This window comes from Gorilla gorilla, chromosome 20 (assembly GCF_029281585.2).
Source record: "Gorilla gorilla gorilla isolate KB3781 chromosome 20, NHGRI_mGorGor1-v2.1_pri, whole genome shotgun sequence".
Classification (NCBI taxonomy): Eukaryota; Metazoa; Chordata; class Mammalia; order Primates; family Hominidae; genus Gorilla; species Gorilla gorilla.
This window is the reverse complement of record NC_073244.2, coordinates 46,890,514-46,896,918: the sequence shown is the minus strand read 5'-3', so window position 1 is coordinate 46,896,918 and position 6,405 is coordinate 46,890,514.

Genomic DNA, 6,405 nt, shown 5'->3' with positions numbered 1-6,405 from the left:
TTTTAGTAGAGATCGGGTTTCAACCATGTTAGCCAGGCTGGTCTCAAACTCCTGGCCTCAAGTGATCCACCCGCCTCAGCCTCCCAAAGTGCTGAGATTACAGGCGTGAGCCACCACGCCTGGCTCCATCTTTCTATTGAATAGCAGGGTAGCTGAGAAGCCCACCTGTTTGCATGAAGAACAGACTTTCTTCAGACCACCACTTCTACTTGATTAACCATATTATCAAAACTTTCTAGTTCACGTGTTTGTCAATATATTTATTTTTCTTTTGTTTTCTTTTTTACAAATACACCCCAATTGTTGTATGACAATGTTATTTTTTATCAGCACAGACTAAAATAAGTTTTTACACCACAGCACTGGAATACATAAACACATTAAGATCTAAATGATTTCCCTGTAATTAAAAGGTTACTTCATTTCTAACAGTAGAATTTTTCTAATTGTATATTTTTTCTTTTTGTTTCAAATAAATCCACAGCCAACAACATGTAATTGTATATTTTTCCTTTTCAAAGAAAAAACCTACAACATTCTTTTTTAATTTTTATTTTTTATTTTTGTTTTTATTTATTATTATTATTATTATTATTATTATTATTATTATTATTATTATTATTTTGAGAGAAGTCTTGCTCTTATCCCCCAGGTTTGAGTGCAATGGCTCGAACTCTGCTCACTGCAACGTCTGCCTCCCAGGTTGAAACGGTTCTCTTGCCTCTGCCTCCCAAGTAGCTGGGATTAAGTCGCCTGCCATCACGCCTGGCTAATTTTTGTATATTTTAGTAGAGACGGGGTTTCACCATGTTGGTCAGGCTGGTCTCGAACTCCTGACCTTGTGATCTGCCCGCCTCAGCCTCCCAAAGTGCTGGGATTACAGGTGTGAGCCACTGTGCCCAGCCTTTTTTTTTTTTTTTTTTTTTGAGACACAGTTTATCTCTGTCACCTAGGCTGGAGTTCAGTGGCACGATCTTGGCTCACTGCAACCCCTGCCTCCTGGGTTCAAGCAATTTTTGAACCTCAGCCTCCCAAGTAGATGGGACTACAGGTGTACGCCACCACACCCAGAAATTTTTGTATTTTTATTCTTTTTTATTTTATTTTTTTGAGACAGAGTCTCACTCTGTAGTCCAGGTTGGAGTGCAGTGGCATTATTTCGGCTCACTGCATCCTCTGCCTCCTGGTTCAAGAGATTCTCTTGCCTCAGCCTCCCGCATAGCTGGGATTACAGGTGTGCACCACCACACCCAATTAATTTTTGTATTTTTAGTAGAGATTGGGTTTTGCCATGTTGGCCAGGCTGGTCTTGAACCCCTGACCTCAAGTGATCTGCCCGCCTCAGTCTCACAAAGTGCTGGGATTACAGGCGTGAGCCACCATTCCCTGCAAAACCTAGAACATTCTATTCTACATTGGCTTAAGCAGGAAAGGAAATTTGTTGGCTCTTGCAGCTGACAATTGCAGGGGGTAGCGTTGGCTTCAGACACTGCCAGACCTAGTATTGAAACATAGCCATGCAAGGTCTAGCTTCATTCTCGGGTAGACTCTTTATTTGGGAAACAGAGAAGACCACTTGTAGTTCTAGGCTGGTATCCCATGAGCTCAGCAGCCAGAGTGCCTCTTTATGCCAATAGTTCTGGAAAGCTCTGGGGCTGTCTTTCATCAGCCCAGGCTGGGTCTTGTGCCTGGCCTGGAACCAATCACTGTGGCCAAGGAATATGCTGCTAAGCCAGGTCCTGGGTTGCTCAGCACCATGAACCACTTGGAAGAAGCTCTCCAAAGTAACCCCAGGCTGTGGCTGGGTCTCTTCATGCAGTTCCTACTTCCTCCTCTCCTTTTTCTGATTCAGTGTAGCGGACATCTATTGCTTCTGCCTTCCCCGGATCTAGTCCCCCTTAATCTATACAGATATTGATGAACAAGACAAATGCTTAGTTGTACCAAGCCACTGGATCCAGCCACACCTGAAGTCAGGGCTACTTCTAGACTACCAATTTCCCTCCCCACTTAGGTCAGTCTGAATGTCATTTTCAGTTAGTTGCAACCATAAATGTCCTTCACTCTTTTTTTTTTTTTTTTTTTTGAGACGGAGTCTCGCTGTCACCCAGGCTGGAGTGCAGTGGCGCGATCTCGGCTCACTGCAGGCTCCGCCCCCCAGGGTTCATGCCATTCTCCTGCCTCAGCCTCCCACGTAGCTGGGACTACAGGCACCCGCCACCTCGCCCGGCTAATTTTTTGTATTTTTAGTAGAGACGGGGTTTCACCGTGTTAGCCAGGATGGTCTCGATCTCCTGACCTCATAATCCGCCCCCCTCGGCCTCCCAAAGTGCTGGGATTACAGGCATGAGCCACCGCGCCCAGCCTAAATGTCCTTCACTCTTAAACCAGTTTGAATGAGGTCTTTAGTTAACTGAGGAGGAAATAAATAATTTGCAAGGGGTAGAAACTCAAATTAGTAGAGCCTAAAAAGCGTGTATTGCATTAGTTACTTAGGGAAAAATAGTAATTTCACAGTGGATAAACCTGACAGATGTCACCTTCACCAGATGATCAAAGTTAATGCTACCAGTCATGGGACAAACTGACACAAGGAGCCCCCTGATATAAAATACTGAGAAGGGGCCAGGCGTGGTGGCTCATACCTGTAATCCCAGCACCTTGGGAGGCAGAGGTGGGCAGATCACCTCAGGTCAGGAGTTCAAGACCAGCCTGACCAACATACGAAACCCTGTCTCTACTAAAAATATAAAAATTAGCTGAGCGTGGTGGCACGTGCCTGTAATCCCAGCTACTCGGGAGGCTTGAACCCAGGAGGCGGAGGCTGCAGTGAGCCGACACCGTGCCACTGCACTCCAGCCTGGGCAACAGAGTGAGACTCTGTCTCAAAAAAAAAAAAAAAATTACTGAGAAGGATACAACCACATGTTACTAATACTACTGACTATAAAAGTGCATAACCTGAGCCGGGGCTCCTACCTGTAATCCCAGCACTTTGGGAGGCCAAGATGTGTAGATTGCTTGAGACCAGAAGTTTGAGACCAGCCTGGGTAAAATGGTGAAACCCTGTTTCTACAAAATAATACAAAAATTAGCTGGACATGGTGGTGTGCAACTGTAGCCTCAAGTACTCAGGAGGCTGAGGTGGGAGGATTGCTTGAGCCCAGGAATTCAAGGCTGCAGTGAGCCATCATCACACCACTGCACTCCAGCTTGGGCAACAGAGCCAGACCCTGTCTCAACAAACAAACAAAGAGTCTGGTTACCTATGGGAGAGAGGGGGATGGTGATTGAAACTGGCACCAGGAAGGCTTGGGGTGAGAATCCTTATAATGTTGTTTTCTTTTCTTTCTTTCTTTCTTTCTTTCTTTCTTTCTTTCTTTCTTTCTTTCTTTCTTTCTTTCTTTTTTTTTTTCTGATATGGTGTCTTGCTCTGTCTCCCAGGCTTGAGTGCAGTGGTGTGATGATGGCTCACTGCAGCCTCCAACTCTTGGGCTCAAGCGATCCTCCCACCTCAGCCTCCTGTGTAGCTGGGACTAGAAGTGTGCACCACCACACATGGCTAATTTTGTATCTTTGTAGAGACAGAGTTTCACTATGTTGTCCAGGTTGGGCCCAGGCGATCCTCCTGCCTTGGCCTCCCAAAGTGCTGGGATTATGAAGTTGTTTTTTTGACTTGGGTGTTAGTTATTCAAGTGTCACTTGCGTCAAATTTACTTTCTGGTCACTTTCTGAAAATTCATACTGAACACATGATATGGGCACATTTCTTTATGTGTGCTATACTTCATTCAGAATTTTACATTACATCTCGTAGGTGGCATTGTGGTTGGAATTGTGATTTTTCTGATATGATGTATAACCATTGGTACCATTCTGAACAAAAAAGTACACAATCTTCACTTTCTTTACATTAGAAGTCGGGCACAGTGGCTCACGCCTGTAATCCCAGTACTTTAGGAGGCCAAGGCAGGAGGATCACTTGAGGTCAGGAATTTGAGACCAGCCTGGCCAACATGGTGAAACCCCCTCTCTATTAAAAATACAAAAAATTAGCTGGGCATGGTGGCACAGGCCTGTAAACCCAGCTACTTGGGAGGCTGAGGCAGGAGAATCACTTGAACCCAGGAGGCAGAGGTTCTAGTGAGTTGAGATGGCACCACTGCACTCCAGCCTGAGCAACAGAGCGAGATTCTGTCTCCAAAAAAAATAAATAAATAAAAATAAATTTACATCGTAGTTTCATTTCAGAAAATGTCAATATATTTTAAACCATACCAAAATTTTGTGTATATGGTATATGTGTTATATTAATAATTTCAGATAACTATAAACTTTTTTTACGCACAGAAGCGCCTGCAAAGACATTTACAAACTGTTCTGGATGCAGATTTCAGCATCCAGCATTCCTGGTCCTGCCTCTAGACACCTGTAACGCCCTCCAATCAATGCTGCAGCCAAAAACAATTATGCAAATTTCCCAAGCTCCCACCAGGGTGCGGTAGTGTCCCGTTTGAGAAGAACCAATCCATGAGGGGATTCTGAATGAGCGTGTGTGTGTGTGTGTGTGTGTGTGTGTGTGTGTGTGTGTGTGTGTGTGTGTGTACATTGGGTTCCAAAGCTCAGGGGAGAGGTCTGTGCTGGAGATTAAAACTGGCTGGACTGTCCTCTGCTCCTAAGCTGTCACCAAACTCCAGTATTAAGGGATAAGTAGCTGTGCAGGGGGTGGAGACAAAGAAGACTCCAGGAGCACAGTGTGGGAAGGGATTTCCCTAAAATTGTTGCTGGAGAATAACCCCCAAGTCAGGGAGTGGTAGGAATTAAGGCTAGTGAGATGGCCAAAGATAAACCACAAAGCTCATCTTATGGGTTTGTGCTTTATCCTGTGGGTGACAGGAAGCCATTGAGTCGCTGCAGCAGCAGTGACAGACAGCATTTATGAGCTCCTAACACATGCCAGCTCACATTCTATGTTCTGTATATGTATCACCTCCTGGAACCATCAGAGTCACGCATGAGTCCAGTTTTTTGTTTCATTTTGTTTTTAATTATTTATTTATTTAGAGACAGAGTGCACCTGTGTTGCTGCTGGAGTGCGGTTATGCAATCTCGGCTCACTGCAACCTCCACCTCCCGGGTTCAAGCGATTCTTATGCCTCAGACTCCCGAGTAGCTGGGATTACAGGCGCCTGCCACCACCCCCAGCTAGTTTTTGTATTTTTAGTAGAGAAGAGGTTTTGCCATGTTGGCCAGGCTGGTCTCAAACTCCTGACCTCAGGTGATCCACCCGCCACGGCCTCCCAAAGTGCTGGTACTGCAGGCATGAGCCACCACGCCCCAGGTAGGTTTTGTGCATTGGTTGAGCACTCTTGAGGCTCCAGAAACAGGCACAGCACTGGAGCTGGCCGGAATACCTTATTCTTCAATCCCAGTGATTGGTATGGGGTCACCTGGTGACCCAACCAGAGAGAATAAGAGGGACTCTCCCACCTATGGCTCTGCCTCTGTGCTGGTGTTAGAGCCCCTTTGCCTCTTACCACAAAATGGACAATCACCCACAGAAGGACCGGCTGGGAACTTTATTCCAGAACCTTCCATGGCTACTGTTGAGCAGCCCATTGTGTTCTGTTTTGCAGGGCACTCAGGATTCCCCAGTGACCAGGTGTGTGTGGCTCATGTCTGTAATCCAAGCACTTTGGGAGGCTGAGACGGGAGGACCACCTGAGACCAGGAGTTCCAGACCAGCCCAGGCAGCACAGAGAGACCCCATCTCTACAAAAAACACAAAAATTACGCAGCTGTGGTGCCACACTCCTGTAGTCCCAGCAACTCGGGAGACTGAGGCAGGAGGATCCCTTGAGCCCAGTAGTTCAAAGCTGCAGTGAGCTATGAGAGCTATGATCGATCACACCACTGTACTCCAGCCTGGGTGACAGAACAGGACCCTGTCTCTAAAACAAAACAAAACAAAACAAACATTCTCTCCACCTAGTCTCTCCCTCTCCCACACTCTCATTTTCAACTTCACTTTCCCCCAATCCAGGTTGTGTGCTTCAGATAGGTGAGAAAAATGCTTTTCCTTCTTATAGCCATATTTGTTTCTACCTCCTTGCCTTTAATTTGTCTGTGGTCTCAACTTGGGATACCCACCCTCTTGATGTAATTGAATTGGTGGAGCATCTAGTCCAGGCTAGACTCTGGAGGATGCAAAGAGAAATAATAGACCTCGGTAGCTTCAATGTTCTGCCATTTCAGTATGATGTGTTTAGGCATGGATTTCTTTAGTGTTTGTTTGTTTGTTTGCTTGTTTGTTTGTTTTGAGATGGAGTCTCGCTCTGTCACCAAGGCTGGAGTGCAATGGGCGATCTCAGCTCACTGCAACCTCTGCCTCCCGGGTTCGAGGGA